Raw genomic sequence first — 16,246 nt, forward strand, 5'->3', positions numbered from 1 at the left:
TTGAGCACATCACTTCATTGTTCTCTGGTGTTACATGAGTTTATTTTATAATATCATAATATGTCTTCTCTGTTAAACTTAACAATATAAGATTTATTGAGCATTTACCAGGTACCAAGGCACTGTGTTAAGTGTTTTAGAGATAGCTCATTTAATGTTCACAACTATCCTATGAGGTAGGGACATTATTAGATGCATTCCACAGATCTGTTTTACTTAACAAGCACCGGCGAGGTGCCTGCTGCTGCTTTAGCACTTTCCTAACGCTAATCTGTTTGCTCCTCGTAACAATTCTATGAGGTTTGCTAAATGATTCTGACTGTTTTACAGACTAATGGATGAGGACACTGAGACTTAGGAAAAATAACTGGTCTCAGATCATAGAGTTAGCGAGTAGCCTATCAAGGTTCAAACCAGAAGAGTTTGACTCTGAAGCCTGCGCTCTACACAGTGAACGTATGGGCATTTAGCATTAAGCATAATTAAACACTAGCTCACCTCATTCACAAGAGAACAAATAAGCACCAGTTTTTGTTTGGTTTTGTTTTGTTTTTGTTTTTGGTTTTGGTTTTGGTTTTGGTTTTTGGAGATGGAGTCTCACTCTGTCTCACTCACTAGGCTGGAGTGGTGCAATGGCACGATCTTGGCTCACTGCAACCTCTGCCTCCCCTGTTCAAGTGATTCTCCCACCTCAGCTTCCCAAGTAGCTGGGATTACAAGTGCCTGCCACCACACCTGGCTATTTTTTGTACTTTCAGTAGAGATGGGGTTTCACCATATTGGCCAAGCTAATCTCAAACTCCCGACCTCAGGTGATCCACCCGCCTCAGCCTTCCAAAGTGCCGAGATTACAGGCATGAGCCACTGCACCCTACTGACCTTAGATGTTTTTAGTAAAGCCTGCCTGAACCAATAAACCATCATCAAACTATTATTTAAACTAAATTTTTATAATGGCAAAACATTTTAGACTATTTTAAAGTTAAAGCAGTAGTATTCAAACAACAAAGGGTTCAGAAAGAGTAAATTCTGTCTTAAATAGACTGAGGCTGGAGCAGGAGAGAATCACTCTAACCCAATGATTAATACTCCTTCTTAAATAAAATCTTCCTGATCACTAGGACTAAGTGTTTAATACTTAGAGGACATCTTCCCTGTCACCACTATGTCACTGAAACCAAATGTCTGCATCGGTAGGCACCATATTCAGGTCCTAGTACCTAAAGAGACAGAATCACCTCTGAATTATAAAGTGATTTGACTAGATCCAGGAAAGACCTTAAGGAACCTTAGAAGAGAGAGAGGAATGAGGATGTTAATGCCCAGGGATGAACAACTGACCATCTGTCACCCTCAGGCTACGAGAATCAGCAGTTTTGCTTGATTCCTTAATCAAATTCCTGAATGAAATTCAGAGATGTCAATTATCTTTTGCAAAACTTGAGTTGTAATTGCCTTTTCTTTCTCATGAAATCTATCCTTACGGTACACAATGAATAAAGAACCATTATTGCAGAAAAGAAATGTGACTTAGATATCCAGGGTGTACACAGAACAGTGTCTGTGAGGGTGAGCTGACTGCTCTACTTAGCACCCCCACTGAGACCAGAGCTGATCTCCTGGATGTGATTAGCTAAGCAGCTGTTCTCGCTAGTCCTGTCTCTTCAATATGTGTCATGAAGGTCAGGGGCTCTCTACATCCAGATCAAGGAAAACCAGGCTTCACTGCTGATATACAAGTAGCTCTTCTTCCCTGCTAGGACTATGTTGCAGAATCAAGGTTCAGTTCTTTTCCAAGGATAAACTTCCTTTAGGAGTGAGAAGAAAGGAGAGTAAGGAAGTAAGGAAGGGTGTGGGGGGTAAAGCACACAAAAACTTACCTGTTGACATTGCCAAATCTCAGACCTACAACCCTCATCTCAGCCAATAGAGAGAATCTGACTTTAACCACAGCCCTATCATGGTGAAAAAATTGAAAATGTTGCTCTATGCATTTTTTGCAATTACTTGTTAAAGTTTGGCTAGTTTAATGAGACTGAAAAGTACAGTGGTAGAGCTCTATGATTTATATTCAGAAAAGTAAAGTAATCCATGAGTTAAGTTCCATTTTGAACTGGAAAGCAACAGAAGCTATTTATGAAGAATCACTCAGCCGCAAAATATCTCTCTTTATAGGCAAGATCCAGGTGATTTATGTCTTGCACCTACATGCATAGGTATACATACACATATGTAGCATTATATCCTATCCTAATGCTTTGCCTAAAGAAAACTTCCTGGATGTATTTTATAGCATAACATCCTAATCTCCATTCAGCCCAGAAAAGCCTCCTGAAAGTTGCTGGCCACAGTAAGGTCCAACTGAGGAATCATACATTGGTCAATACAAACATCTATTCATATAAATAGCAAGGCCCCGTGCTAGTTGTTTAAGTTTGGTGGTGGTGATGGTGTGTGTTTGTGTGTTAGGTCCTCTTAAATTTTTAAATTAAAAAATTTAGGAGATAAGAAATAGGAGAGAACTTGCAAATGTGGGCATCACTTTAGAAAAAGTTTTTTTATTTTTTATTATTATGATTTTTTATGCCCAGGTACAGTGGCATGATCATGGATCATTGCAACCTCAACCTCCCAGGCTCAGGTGACCCTCTCACTTCAGCCTCCCGCGTAGCTGGGACTATAGCCACATGCCACGATACCTAGCTATATATTTTTTGTTTTGTAGAGATGGGGGTCTCTCTATGTTGCCCAGGCGTCATTTGTTTTTTAATTGTGGCAAAATGCACATAACATAAATTTTACCATTTTAACCATTTTAAACTGTACAATTCAGTGGCACTAAGTACATTCACAACATTGCAAAACCATCACTACTATCTAGTTGCAGAACTTTTTCATAACCACAATCGGAAATCCCATGCCCATTAAAGCTTCTCCTTTTTTGACTATGAATTAGCCTCCTCTTTGGATTCTCTCTGTGACCTCTTGCAACACATGGAAATGTACTTTGAGCACGGCCAAGATCAGCAGCAAATTTTGTCAGAAGACCAGTCAATCCTTGAGGGACCAATGGCTGAGAAAAAGAAATGGGGAATGAAGAAAAACAAAGAGAAGAAATACAAAGAGATCTGGGGACATCGCAGGGGTAGAGGGGGTGGTAAACTCTCCCAGCAGTCATCCCACAGATCTCTCAGAGGCTGTACACTATCCAAAGACACTAACCCCAAAACTAAGAGCCAGTGCCTGAGTTCTTAGAGTAAATATATATTTATATATAAATATATATGTGTATAATATATGCATATATATTATATATATAATATATGTGTGTGTATATATATATGTATATCTAGATAGATAGATAGATAGATAGATAGATATCACACCAGTGATTCATTCATTCAATAGATATTCACTGAGATGGTCAACTCAGTGACAGTTACATTAGGTGCTGGGTACAAAACAGGAACCTCGAATTTACATTCTAATGGAAAACCACAGGCCACAAATTTAACAAACAAAGCCACAGTCATGTCCCCTTATCTACAGGGGATCTGTTCCAAGACCCCAAGGGGTTGCCTGACACCTAAGATAGTACTAATTGCTGTGCATCAGAACATGCTCTGTTCATGTCTTCTGTTCACAAACTTAAATGCCTTTTTCATCCTAACTGAGCACTTTCCACAGGTAACTTCTACAGTTTCAGGTGTGACAGCAAAACTAGCACAGGTTTCTTTTTCTTCTTTAGAATTTCATGGATAGAGGGTTCATTCTTACCATAGATCTTAGCCAGCCGCAGCATATGATTTTTTTCCTTTCTTATTAAGTCGAGAACTTTCATTTTTAACTTAAGGAAGTACTTCACAGCTTCATCACTATTCGTGTGCTTTGGAGCCCTTATTGAGGAAAATAAGTGTTCTTTGAACACAAGCACTGAGATACTGGGGCAGTCTATCTGTAGGCCAGCCAGCTCCTAAGGGACTCAGACAAGTAGCAGCTACAGTGTGGAGATGCAGGACAATGGGAAGATTCACATCCTGGGTGGGACAGAGCAAGATGGCGAGAGACTTCATCATGCTACTCAGAATGGTGTACAATTTAAAACTTATAAATTGTTTATTTATGGAATTTTCCATTTAATATTTTCGCACGGTGATAAACTGAAACCACAGATACAGGGGGACTTCTATATAAGCATGTGGTATAAATTCTGATCATCACTGTTGTGATGGAAATAAGATAATGGATTACACTGAATGACTGGTAGCGGGCTTGTATAGGAAACCTAGCATTTCTGAGATAAAATTTGAATTGAGGTCACACCATATGTGTTGTTTTAAGACTCGCTTTTATTACTTAAGACTTGCTTTTATTACTTAATATATCTTGGAGGTCTTTCTTTGTCAGTACATATTGTTCTACTCCATTCTTTTTAGCGGGCCTATACTGTAATATGAAATGTATTCCCATAATTTATGTAACTACTCCTCTATTGAGAGAAAAACACTTTCTTGACTAACTTCTTACATAGTGCAATAGTACTGATTTTCCTGTCTTAAAGTGGTCGTTAGAATTGCTACTTCATCATACAGAAAAAAAAGCCACTGTAGGTGAATGTCCATCTTCTGCAGAACTAATGGATCCAGCCCTATGGACAGGATATGGCCAATCTGAGCATAGCACAATAATTTATTGGGGCAGGAGTGTGTGGGTATATACATACACTCACTTACATGTTTGTATTCGCAGTTTACAAATAAACATAACTGAAGCCAAGTATGGTGGCTCACGCCTGTAATCCCAGCTCTTTGGGAGGCCAAGGTGGGCAGATCATGAGGTCAGGAGATCCAGACCATCCTGGCTAATACGGTAAAACTACTAAAAATACAAAAAATTAGCTGGGTGTGGTGGTGGGCCCCTGTAATACCAGCTACTTGGGAGGGTGAGGCAGGAGAATCACTTGAACCCAGGAGGCAGAGGATGCAGTGAGCCAAGATTCTGCCATTGCACTCCAGCCTGGGTAACAGAGCAAGACTCCATCTCAAAAAAATAAATAAATAAAGCCCGGCATGGTGGCTCACCCTGTAATCCCAGCACTTTGGGAGGCCAAGGCAGTGGGGGGGTCACCTGAGGTTGGGAGTTTGAGGCCAGCCTGACCAACATGGAGAAACCCTGTCTCTACTAAAAATACAAAATTAGCTGGGCGTGGTGGCACATGCCTGTAATCCCAGCTACTCAGGATGCTGAGGCAGGAGAATCACTTGAACTCAGGAGGCAGAAGTTGCGGTGAGCCGAGATCATACCATTGCACTCCAGCCTGGGCAACAAGAGCAAAACTCTGTCTCAATAAATAAACAAACAAACATCGTTGATAGCTAAGGTTATTATAGATAATAACCATAGAGTTAGTACCATTTGACACATTTTTAAGTGCCTGAATCATCCTGAAATGCTTTATTAGAACGAGAGCACAGTTCACAGTGAAAGCACACAAAGATGCTCTCATTTTAAATATTTAGAAATACATGTGTTTTGGGCACAGTTTCAAAGGATTCATTGTAACTATAGCCTCTTAAAGGCTTTATTCTGCTAACATAACTCTATTTTGTAAGTTAAGGTAGTGAAGAAATAGACATTATCCCAAATGACAGGATCTTTGTTTATGGTGTTTCCCTTTTTCAGAGGTTACAGTGAAAAAAATATAATACGGCTTTTTTTGTTTTTCTTTTTGAGACAGGGTCTTTCTGTGTCACCCAGGCTGGAGTACAGTGGCGTCATCACAGCTCACTGCAGCCTCCTTACACCTCTCCCTCCCCACAAGTAGCTGGAACTACAGGCACATGCCCCCATGCCAGGCTAATTTTTTTTTACCTTTTTAAAATTCATTTTTATTTTTTGAGATGCAGCCTTGCTCTGTCACCAGGCTGGAGTGCAGTGGTGCCATCTCGGGTCACTGCAGCCTTTGCCTCCCAGGTTCAAATGATTGTACTGCCTCAGCCTCCCAAGTAGCTGGGATTACAGGCATGCGCTACCACGCCCAGCTAATTTTTGTATTTTTAGTAGAGATAGGGTTTCACCATGTTGGCCAGTGTGGTCTTGATCACTTGACCTCATGATCCACCCGCCTTGGCTTCCCAAAGTGCTGGGATTATGGGCGTGAGCCACTGTGCCCGACCATTTTTTTAAAATAGAGACAGTAGTCTCACTGTGTTGCCTAGGCTGGTCTTGAACTCCTGGACTCAAGCTTTCCTCCTGCCTCTACCTCCCGAAGTGTTGGAATTACAGGCATGAGTCACCATGCCTAGCCTTTACAGCCTTTTTCCTCACTGTCCCCAGTCTTATTCTTTTCTACGTGTTCCTCTTCTTTCCTGTTGTTTTCATGGCTGAAGAGTAAATCGTCTCATCAGGGCTCACACTTCCATCAGATCTCCTTTAGACACTGTTTTGCAACATCCTCATATTCTCTCCAGCTTTATTCTCTTCCAACACATTATTGCAAGGCTGCTTTTCACTGTGTCTCAAATTATCCCATACTTCACCAGCTTTTTTATTTTTTACATTCTGAAAGACTTTGCCATGAGGTTTGATCTTAGGGTGAAATTCTCAATAAAGAAGAAACTACATGGTAACCATTCAGAAGCACTGAAATCACTCATCTTTTTAGTGTCATGTAATGGATCATCATTCTTCATTTTCCTTTTCTTTTTCTCTTTGCTGGAGATGGAGTCTCATTCTGTCATCCATGCTGGAGTGCAGTGGCACGATCTCAGCTCACTGCAACCTCCGCCTCCTGGGTTCAAGCAATTCTCCTGCCTCAGCCTCCCGAGTAGCTGGGATTACAGGTGCCTGCCACCACACCTGGCTAATTTTTGCATTTTAAATAGAAACAGGGTTTCACTGTGTTGGCCAGGCTGGTCTCAAACTCCTGACCTTAGGTGATCCACCCGTCGTGGCGTCCCAGTGTTGGGATTACTGGCATGAGCCACCATGCCTGGCCTTCATTTCCCAATTTTGTCAGCCTTTGCCATTTTACTAAACTTGAATTTCTCTTCCTTGGACATAGTTTTCCAAACATCCAACGTTTGACTGGATATATAAAATCTCCTTTGTAGAAAGTCAGTCTGACATCCTGCCTCTACCTTTCCTGGGTCACCTTTAGCCATCTCTATATTTTGGCTCTTATGGTTCTTAGTTCGGACGCAGCTCTTAGCTAATGAATTAAAAGCTGTCAATCTAAAGATATGATTATTTACTGTGTACCTAGAACTGTATACATCAACATCATCATCATCATCAACATCATCATCATCATCATCGTCATCATCGTCATCATAACTACCATTTATTGAAAACATATTATGTGTCAACTTCAAAGAATTTATCATCGTCATCATCATCATCCTCATCATAGCTACCATTTATTGAAAACGTTATGTGTCAACTTCAAAGAACTTATCCTTTAGTTGGAGAGCCAAGACTATCATAACAATAACAAGCATGGCCGGGCACAGTGGCTCACGCCTATAATCCCAGCACTTTGGGAGGCCCAGGCAGGTGGATCATTTGATGTCAGGAGTTCAAGACCAGTCTAACCAACATGGTGAAACCCCGTATCTACTAAAAATGCAAAATTAGCTGGGTGTGGTGGTGCATGCCTGTATTCCCAGCTACTCAGGAGGCTGAGACAGGAGAATTGCTGGAACCCAGGAGGCAAAGAATGCAGGAAGCTGAGATCACTCATTGCACTCCAGCCTGGGGAACAAGAGCGAAACTCCATCTTGAAATAAATAAATAAATAAAACTCACTTTTTATTCTATTAAACTTAACATACATATATTAATTGCGTACTCTAAGCCTGACCCTTTATTCTAGAGAAAATGAAAATAAGCAACATATAATCCTCACCTTTGAATAACTGAAACATAATAGATACAAAGTCAGTTTATAAATGTGCAATGTGAGTAGTGTAAAATAACATCAGATAAAAATTAGCACTTCTCATGGCTAATCAGGGGAGATTTCATGAAGGGGATATCATCTGAATTGGACTTTGATGAATAAAGAAGAGAGTTCTGATGACAAATATTAGTTGGGCCAAAGTGGATGAACATAATATTCTCCAAGTCAACAGTACAGATGGTCAACTGAGCAACAGGACAGAACCAGTAGGCCAGTTTAGGAGAGCAACAAGCCATTTTTGTGTATGTGAAGAACAGGAGCCAAACACATGGCCTGCATTTATTTAATCAAATAGGTGAATTCAAAAGCTCTACAGATTTATTTACTCAATGGTGAATTGGATTAAAATTATATTCCATCTCTTCCCTGGGCAATGTGGTGCTTATACATAAAGTGACAAAAGTGTCCTTCACCTTAAGGTATAATGGGAAGCAGTAAAACTGTCTACAAAGTCCCTTAAAATTACAACTTTAAAATTGGACATCTTAAAAATTTAGACAATATCCCATGAATAAATGAGGCCATCATGGTCAAAAACGTATCCACATTCTCCATTAGCAACCAGCATAATAGGTTATTCAAATCCTCACACTAAGCTTCACCATCAGATATCTTAGAGGACATAACACATTTCTACAGAAACAGCCCCATGTAAAGTTTTACTTGTCCTCTTGGGGTTTAATGCGTTAGCAAATGCATGGAACCACCAGAGTTTGCATTCTAAGCTCCAGGAACTGAGGCTTTTTGAACCTTAAGATGACAAAATTAACTGACACAATTTTACAAATTCGGAGGTGAGCTTGGCATGCTGCAGGGCATCAGTCCATACTACCACCTGGGGAGTTAGCACTAATAACTAGCTTAGCTTCATCATATTCAGCAAAGATTGCAAAGCTCACTCCCCTCCTCCATTTGCCATTTTCCTCTACATGCCATTTTCCATTGACTTGATTTATGTGGTCATTTTCCTCAGTTACTGAAGGTCAGCTGTCTGTTGGCCCTGCACTAGACACTGAGGACTTAGTAATGAATAAGGTAGCGTTACCATGCTCCAGGAGCCCACAGTGGAATGGGCAGATAAGAAAGTCAGCAATTTTACAACAAAATGGTAAGTGCCAGAGGAGGGGCATGTATACAGAGATGGGGTCCAAGAACATCAGAAGATGCTTCCTGCCAGGCACAGTGGCTCAATGCCTGCAATCCCAGCACTTTGGGAGGCCAAGGTGGGTGAATCACCTGAGGTCAGGAGTTCCAGACCAGCCTGGCCAACATAGTGAAACCCTGTCTCTACTAAAAATAGAAAAAATTAGTCAGGTGTGGTGGCAGGCATCTGCTAATCCCAGCTATTCGGGAGGCTGAGGCATAAGAATCACATGAACCTGGGAGGTGGAAGTTGCAGTGAGCCGAGATCATGCCGTTTCACTCCAGCCCGGGCAACAAGAGCGAAGCTCCGTCTCAAAAAAAAAAAAAGAAGAAGATGCTTTCCAGAGCAGCTAATCCTGAGCTGAATATTAAAGAACAAGCAAATGCTAACCAAGCATCAAGGGAACCACGTGTGTAAAGTCATTAAGGCTTAGAACAAACTGCAAATAGATTAATATGGCTAGTACCGAAGATGCATGTAGGGATACAGCAGGCACAGAAGCTGGGAAGATAGGAAAGGGCCAGATCATGAAGGTGCTTGCTTAATAACAACATAAAAGCTTATCCCCATGTACATACTCTAAGTCAAGTTATATCTAATATATCTTACATCCATGTTTTTATTGGCCCTCACTGTAAATCTATATAAGTTGATCTGGCTGCCAACATTTAAAAATCATGAGCTTTAACATTAAAAGAAAAAAAATGCAAATTTCTGCCTTCTTTCTAAAACTCAGAAGACAACACCAGACTCAAATCCCTAAATTCCCAATAGGTTGGAGCTAAGCAGAGGCTTCTGCTTTCAGATGGAAGACAGGCCTTCTAGTCTCCAGAGACATAGTCCCCCTTCCATTATCTCGGTCCTAACTCATTTATATTATGTGCCTAGCTCCTGAAGCCATCTATGTTTGCAAGTGCTGTTCTATGCTCTGTTGGTCCATCTGATACAGCTTCTTAAAGAGAAATAAATAATGAGTTTCCATGGGAATTGTTATGTCTTCAGCGGTTAAATAATCTTTATTCAGTGTCAGACACCAAGGAAATACACAAACAAGCACATGGAAATGACTTAGGCTATCCTTTAGAAGCAAGCAAACAGACCTATGATTAAATTATCTCAGAAACACAAAGCAGAGCATCATGTTTATGAGTTCTGGCTGGGTGTGGTGGCTCACGCCTGTAATCCCAGCACTTTGGGAGGCTGAGGTGGGTGGATCACTTGAGGTCAGGAGTTCAAGACCAGCCAGGCCAAAATGGGAAAACCCCCTCTCTACTAAAAATACAAAAATTAGCCAGGCTTGGTGGTGCATGACTATAATCCCAGCTACTAGGGAGGCTGAGGCAGAAGCATCACTTGAGCCCCAGGAGCAGAGGTTGCAGTGAGCCGAGATTGCACCACTTCATTCCAGCCTGGGCAACAGATCGGGACTCCACCTCAAAAANAAAAAAAAAAAAAAAAAAGGTGACTTTTGCATGTTAATTCTAATGACTAATACCAGAAGAGGAAAGAGAAAATTCAAACAGAGTGAACTTTCAAAGACCCCAATACTATTTTGCATAACAACAAAATTATAAAATAATATATATGAGAATAAATATAACTAAAGAAAAGCAGGATATTTAAAGAAAAAAATCATAAAACTATTAAATGACATAAAAGAAAACCTAAATAACTCAAATATACTCAATATTCTTCTATGAAAACAATAATTATTAGGTAGAACCATATTGCCATTTTTGTAGGTCAAAGTATTGGCAATTTCATATGATTCCACCTAAAAATATGACCATTTCCCCCAAATTATACTAATATAATATAAACTCAGTAGAATTCCAATCAACATTCAAATTGTGCTTTTTGCAGAAGTTGACAAGCAAACACTGAAGTATAAAGTATTAAAGTATAAATGGCCAAGAATAGTCAAGACCATTTTGAAAAAGATCTGGTCAGGCCATAACAAATATCATGATGTGTTGTCTAGCAATCATAATTTAACTTATGTGGTATAGGGATAGATAAATAGATCACTGTAATAAATAAAGAGGCTAGGAACAGAACCATAAATATACAAATACATGGGAGCTTCAACATAAAAAAATTCAGATAGTTGAACAGAGCTGGCACAAAAACTTGGTAGGAAAAGAAGATATTATTCAATAAATGATGCTGGGATAATTGGCTATTTATATGGTAAGAATTAGGTCCTTACTTTACAGTATACACATACCCCTCCCCAAAGGAAAATCTATATAGATTAAAAACCATAATAAGAAAATGTAAAATATTAAATGAATCTTTTAAACAGATTTTAGGAAGAAAGTATACATGGTGAATGTTTTATGATTATCAGGGTAGAAAAAGATTTCTTAAGTAACAAAAAGCACAAAGTATAATAAAAAATGCTGATAAATTTGATTATGTTAAAAAATTTAAAGCTTTGTATTAAAAATTAACCATGGCCAGAGATCATAGCTTATGCCTGTAATCCCAACTACTTGGGAGGCTGAAGTGAAGGATCACTTGAGCCCAAGAGTTCAAGGCTGCAGTGAGCTCTGATCTTGCCACTGTAGTCTGGGCAACAGAAAGAGACCTCATCTCAATAAATAAGTAAATAAATAAAATAAAAATTTACCATAAGTGAAGTTTAAAACACTGTTCATACAATGAAGGAAGACTTGAAATATATTATGCCAACAAAGAATTAGCATCCCAAACATATAAAGAACCGTAAAATCATTGACGAAAAGACAAATAGGACAATAGAAAAATGGGCAAAGGATAGGAACAGGCAACTGACAGAAGGAGAAACCTGAATGGCCAATAAAAATATTTCACTGGTCAGGTATGATGACTCACACCTGTAAACCCCAGCACTTTGGGAGGCTGAGGCAGGAGGATCATGAAGTCAAGGATCAAGACCATCTTGGCCAACATGGTGAAACCCCATCTCCACTAAAAATACAAAAATTAGCTGGGTGTGGTGGTGCATGCCTGTAGTCCCAGCTACTTGGGTGGCTGAGGCAGGAGAAGAGCTTGAACTCAGGAAGCGGAGGTTGCAGTGAGCTGAGATCCTGCCACTGCACTCCACCCTGGTGACAGAGCAACACTCCATCTCAAAAATAAAATAAAGTAAAATAAAATATTCACCTAACTAGTAATCAGGGAAATGTAGATTAAAACCACAGCAAGATACCATTTCACATCAATCATTTTGTCATCAATTAAAAAGCATGATAACACCAAATATTGGTGAATATATGAGAAAGGAGGAGCTCTTATTCACTGCTGGTTAAGTGTAGGTTGGCATTTTGGAAGACAATTGTGCAATACTTGGTAGAACAGAAAATGAGTATATTCTACAACCCAGCATGAGGAGAAGTGTACATAATGGTGTTTCACATATGTTCATTACAGCCTTTTTTGTAACAGCAAAGAAGGAAAAAACTACTGAACTGTTCTACAGTAGAAAAGTAGAGTTTTAAAACATCTCTGGGCCAGATACAGTGACCCACACCTGTAATCCCAGTACTTTGGGAGGCCAGGGTGGGAGAACCACTTGAGCCCAGGAGTTCAAGACCAGCCTGAGCAACATAGTGAGACCCTCATCTCTACAACAAATTTAAAACTTAGCTAGGCATGGAAGCACGTGTCTTCTGTGGTCCCAGCTACTCAGGAGGCTGAGGTGGGAGGATTGCTTGAAGTTGGGAGATTGAGGCTGCAGTGAGCTGTGATTGCACCACTGCACTCCATCCTGGGCAACAGAGCAAGACCCCATCTAAGAAAAAGTTAAGTTAAATTTAAAACCTATGGCTTTTTTATACAACAGAATATTATACATTAGTTCAAAACTAAACTCTACCTACATTCATTGACAAGGATAAATATTGGCTGGGCACGGTGGCTCATACCTTTAATCTTAGCACTTTGGGAGGCGGAGGCAAGCGGATCATCTGAGGTCAGGAGCTCAAGACCAGCCTGGCCAACATGACGAAACCCCATCTCTATTTAAAATACAAAAAGTAGCCAGGGAGGTGGCAGACGCCTGTTAATTCCAGCTACTCGGGAGGCCGAGACAGGAGAATCACTTGAACCAGTAGGAAAAGGTTGCATTGAGCTGAGATCAGACCACTGCACTCCAGCCTGGACAAAAAGAAGGATAAGTTAAAAGTATTGCTGAATGGGCAAACAATCAAGTTGAAAAATTATATATATATATATATATATATATATACTCTATGATACCAGTTATTCAGAATTTTTGTTTTTTTTTTGAGACAGAGTCTTGCCTGTCACCCAGGCTGGAGTGCAGTGGCATGATCTCTGCTTACCACAACCTCCTCCTCCTGGGTTCAAGAGATTCTCCTGCCTCAGCCTCCAGAGTAGCTGGGATTACAGGTGCACGCCACCACGCCTGGCTAATTTTTTGTATTTTTAGTAGAGATGGGGTTTCACCATATTGGCCAGGCTGGTCTTGAACTCCTGACCTCATGATCTGCCTACCTTGGCCTCCCAAAGTGCTGGCATTACAGGCGTATTTAGAATTTTTAAGCACACAAAATAATATTCTGTATTCTGTAGCAATGCATACCTATATAGAAAAGGTACAAAAACATGCATGAGAATTTACACACCAACTTCAGATACCTCTGGAGAGAGAGGGTAAAGGAAGGGATAAAGTATAAATTTTATGTCATATAAAAGAGAGAAATGGGTCTGTCAAAAGCAAATATGGCAAAATGTTGACATCTAATCATCTTAATGGTAGATACATGGTTATGCTTTTCTTCACTTTAAAATTTTTGGAAGTGCTTAGTCAAAAAAATTAAACTAAAAATAGAACCCTTTTAAAAAGGCATTTTCCTCAGCAGAAGAGAGCCTGCATCCTATGGACTGAGTCATATAAAGTGAGTATCAACAGATTAAAATATTAGAGAAACCAGGGGAGGCAACAATGAATTAAGTATGAACAAAAGATCTGAGGGACGGAGACAGATTATGAGGGTAATAACATGCTTATTTTTGTAAGAAGGAAAATAAATAGCAAGAGTGGAGGATGAGCAAGGACCTGATGACGGTTCTGAGCGTCTGAGTGGCCTATCTAATGGGGACACGTCAGTGTCTCTGTGTCATTTGTTACAGTGCAATATGAGGGCACGTCGGAAAGAAGAGCTTTGCCCGTTGAATTTGGACACCTTCTCACCCCATCTCCTCCCCTCCTTGGGCTGGAAAGAGGAATCTGTGCCAGATGATGTTAGCTCATGAGCATCCTGACTACTATGTCCCATCTTTCATAATTACACACTCTCCTTGGGTGAAATCCAAGTCCTTTGACTTTATTTGCTCATGGTGCTAGCCTCTTTTTTTTTCTTCTTCAATTTTTAGTAGAGATGGAATGTCACTATGTTGCCCAGGCTGGTCTCACACTCCTGGGCTTAAGTGATTCTCCCACCTCGCCCTCCCAAAGTGCTAGGATTACAGGCATGAGCTGCCATGCCCAGCCCATAATTCTACCCTTGAGTGATAGAAAATTGGCTGAGGTTCAGATCTGCTGCAATGGAGATGATTGTAATGACTGTAGGTAGCAAAATAGTTGCCATTATAAATGTTCATTGACCCCGAGCAACTGTATAGCCACTTTTATTTTCTGTGATTGCCACTTATGCTATATCTTATACTTCTCAAAGCTCCAATGCTTCCACTTAAGTTAACTCAATTGATCATGAAACAGGTGGAGCAGGTATTATTCTCACTTACAGATGGGGAAATAGCCCAAAAGAGATTAAATGACTTAGCCAAGGTTATGGGGAAGAGCCGTCTTTTTTTTTCCTGTTATCTGGGTTTAAAATATTGAAATCACCTTGGACTCATCTCGCTCTTTTTCTATTGCTGTATCCAATAAAGCACTAATTCCTATAGGTTGTTTCTACAAAGTGTTTTCATTTCTTTCTCTCCACTTCCTTTCCCACCATCCAACTTTGTGACTTCGTCATTCCTTGCCTGAATTACAGCTGATGAGCAGGACTTACAGATTGTGCTTTCCTCATTCCAGTCCAGCCTGTATTCTCCTTCTAGACTGAACGTCCTTAAATGTCGCTTTCACTATGCTCAAAAATCTCCGTGACTCTCTTTCCTTCTACATTGAATTGAAACTCCTCAACCAAGATTGTTTCCTTGTTATTGAGTAGTTTGAGTTCTCTGTATATTTTGGATATTGGCTTCTTATCTGATGTATGACATACAAATATTTTTTTTCCAATCTGTATGTTATCTCTTCACTATATTAATTGTTTCCTTTGCTGTGTCAAAGTCTTTTAGATTGATGCAATCCTATTTGCCTATTTTTGCTTTCGTTGCCTGTGCTTTTGGGGTCATATCCAAGAAATCTCTTCCCAGACCATTATCATGGCATTTTCCCCCCATATTTTCTTCTAGTAGTTTTATAGTTTCAGGTCTTACATTTAAGTTTTTAATCCATATTGAGTTCATTTTTGTACAAGGGATGAGAGAAGGGTCCATTTTCATTTTTCTATCTGCAGATACCCAGTTTTCCCAACACCATTTTTTTTTAATTTCTTTTTTGAAATGGAGTCTCGTTCTGTCACCCAGGCTGGAGTGCAGTGGCACGATCTCAGCTCACTGCAACCTCCGCCTCCCGGGTTCAGGCAATTCTCTGCCTCACCCTCCTGAGCAGCTGGGATTACAGGCGCACACCACCATGCCCTGCTAAATCTTTTTTTGTATTTTTAGTAGAGAAGGGGTGTCACCATGTTGGCCAGGATGGTCTTGATCCCCTGACCTCATGATCCACCCACCTCAGCCTCCCAAAGTGCTGGGATTACAGGCATGAGCTACTACACCTGGCCTCCCAACACCATTTATTTTATTTATTTATTTATTTTTAAAAGGAGCTATTACCCCTTTTATTTTCTCTGTTCAAAATCAAACAGAAAACAAACATCAATTGTTATACACTAACATCTTAAAAGCACATCGTTTGTACAAGAGATAGACTAAGAACAAAAATGTGTTTACGGGCCGGGCGCGGTGGCTCAAGCCTGTAATCCCAGCACTTTGGGAGGCCGAGGCGGGTGGATCACGAGGTCAAGAGATCGAGACCATCCTGGTCAACATGGTGAAACCCC

General features: G+C 40.2%; 1 protein-coding gene and 1 pseudogene across 2 annotated transcripts in view; one reads left to right on the top strand and one right to left on the bottom strand.

Annotated features, from left to right (window-relative positions):
• FLT1 (fms related receptor tyrosine kinase 1) overlaps window positions 1-16,246 on the top strand; it is a 197,116-nt gene that overhangs the window by 119,419 nt on the left and 61,451 nt on the right. The gene's annotated exons all lie outside the window — the stretch shown is intronic.
• The window catches only part of LOC108310456, a 1,321-nt pseudogene continuing 1,114 nt past the window's right edge, over window positions 16,040-16,246 (bottom strand). The window contains exon 2 of the transcript XR_001827758.2: window positions 16,040-16,128. The product of XR_001827758.2 is annotated as a mortality factor 4-like protein 1 (transcript). The remainder of the gene's footprint in view (window positions 16,129-16,246) is intronic.

Source organism: Cebus imitator, unplaced genomic scaffold (genome assembly GCF_001604975.1).
Source record: "Cebus imitator isolate Cc_AM_T3 unplaced genomic scaffold, Cebus_imitator-1.0 Scaffold103, whole genome shotgun sequence".
Lineage (NCBI taxonomy): Eukaryota > Metazoa > Chordata > Mammalia > Primates > Cebidae > Cebus > Cebus imitator.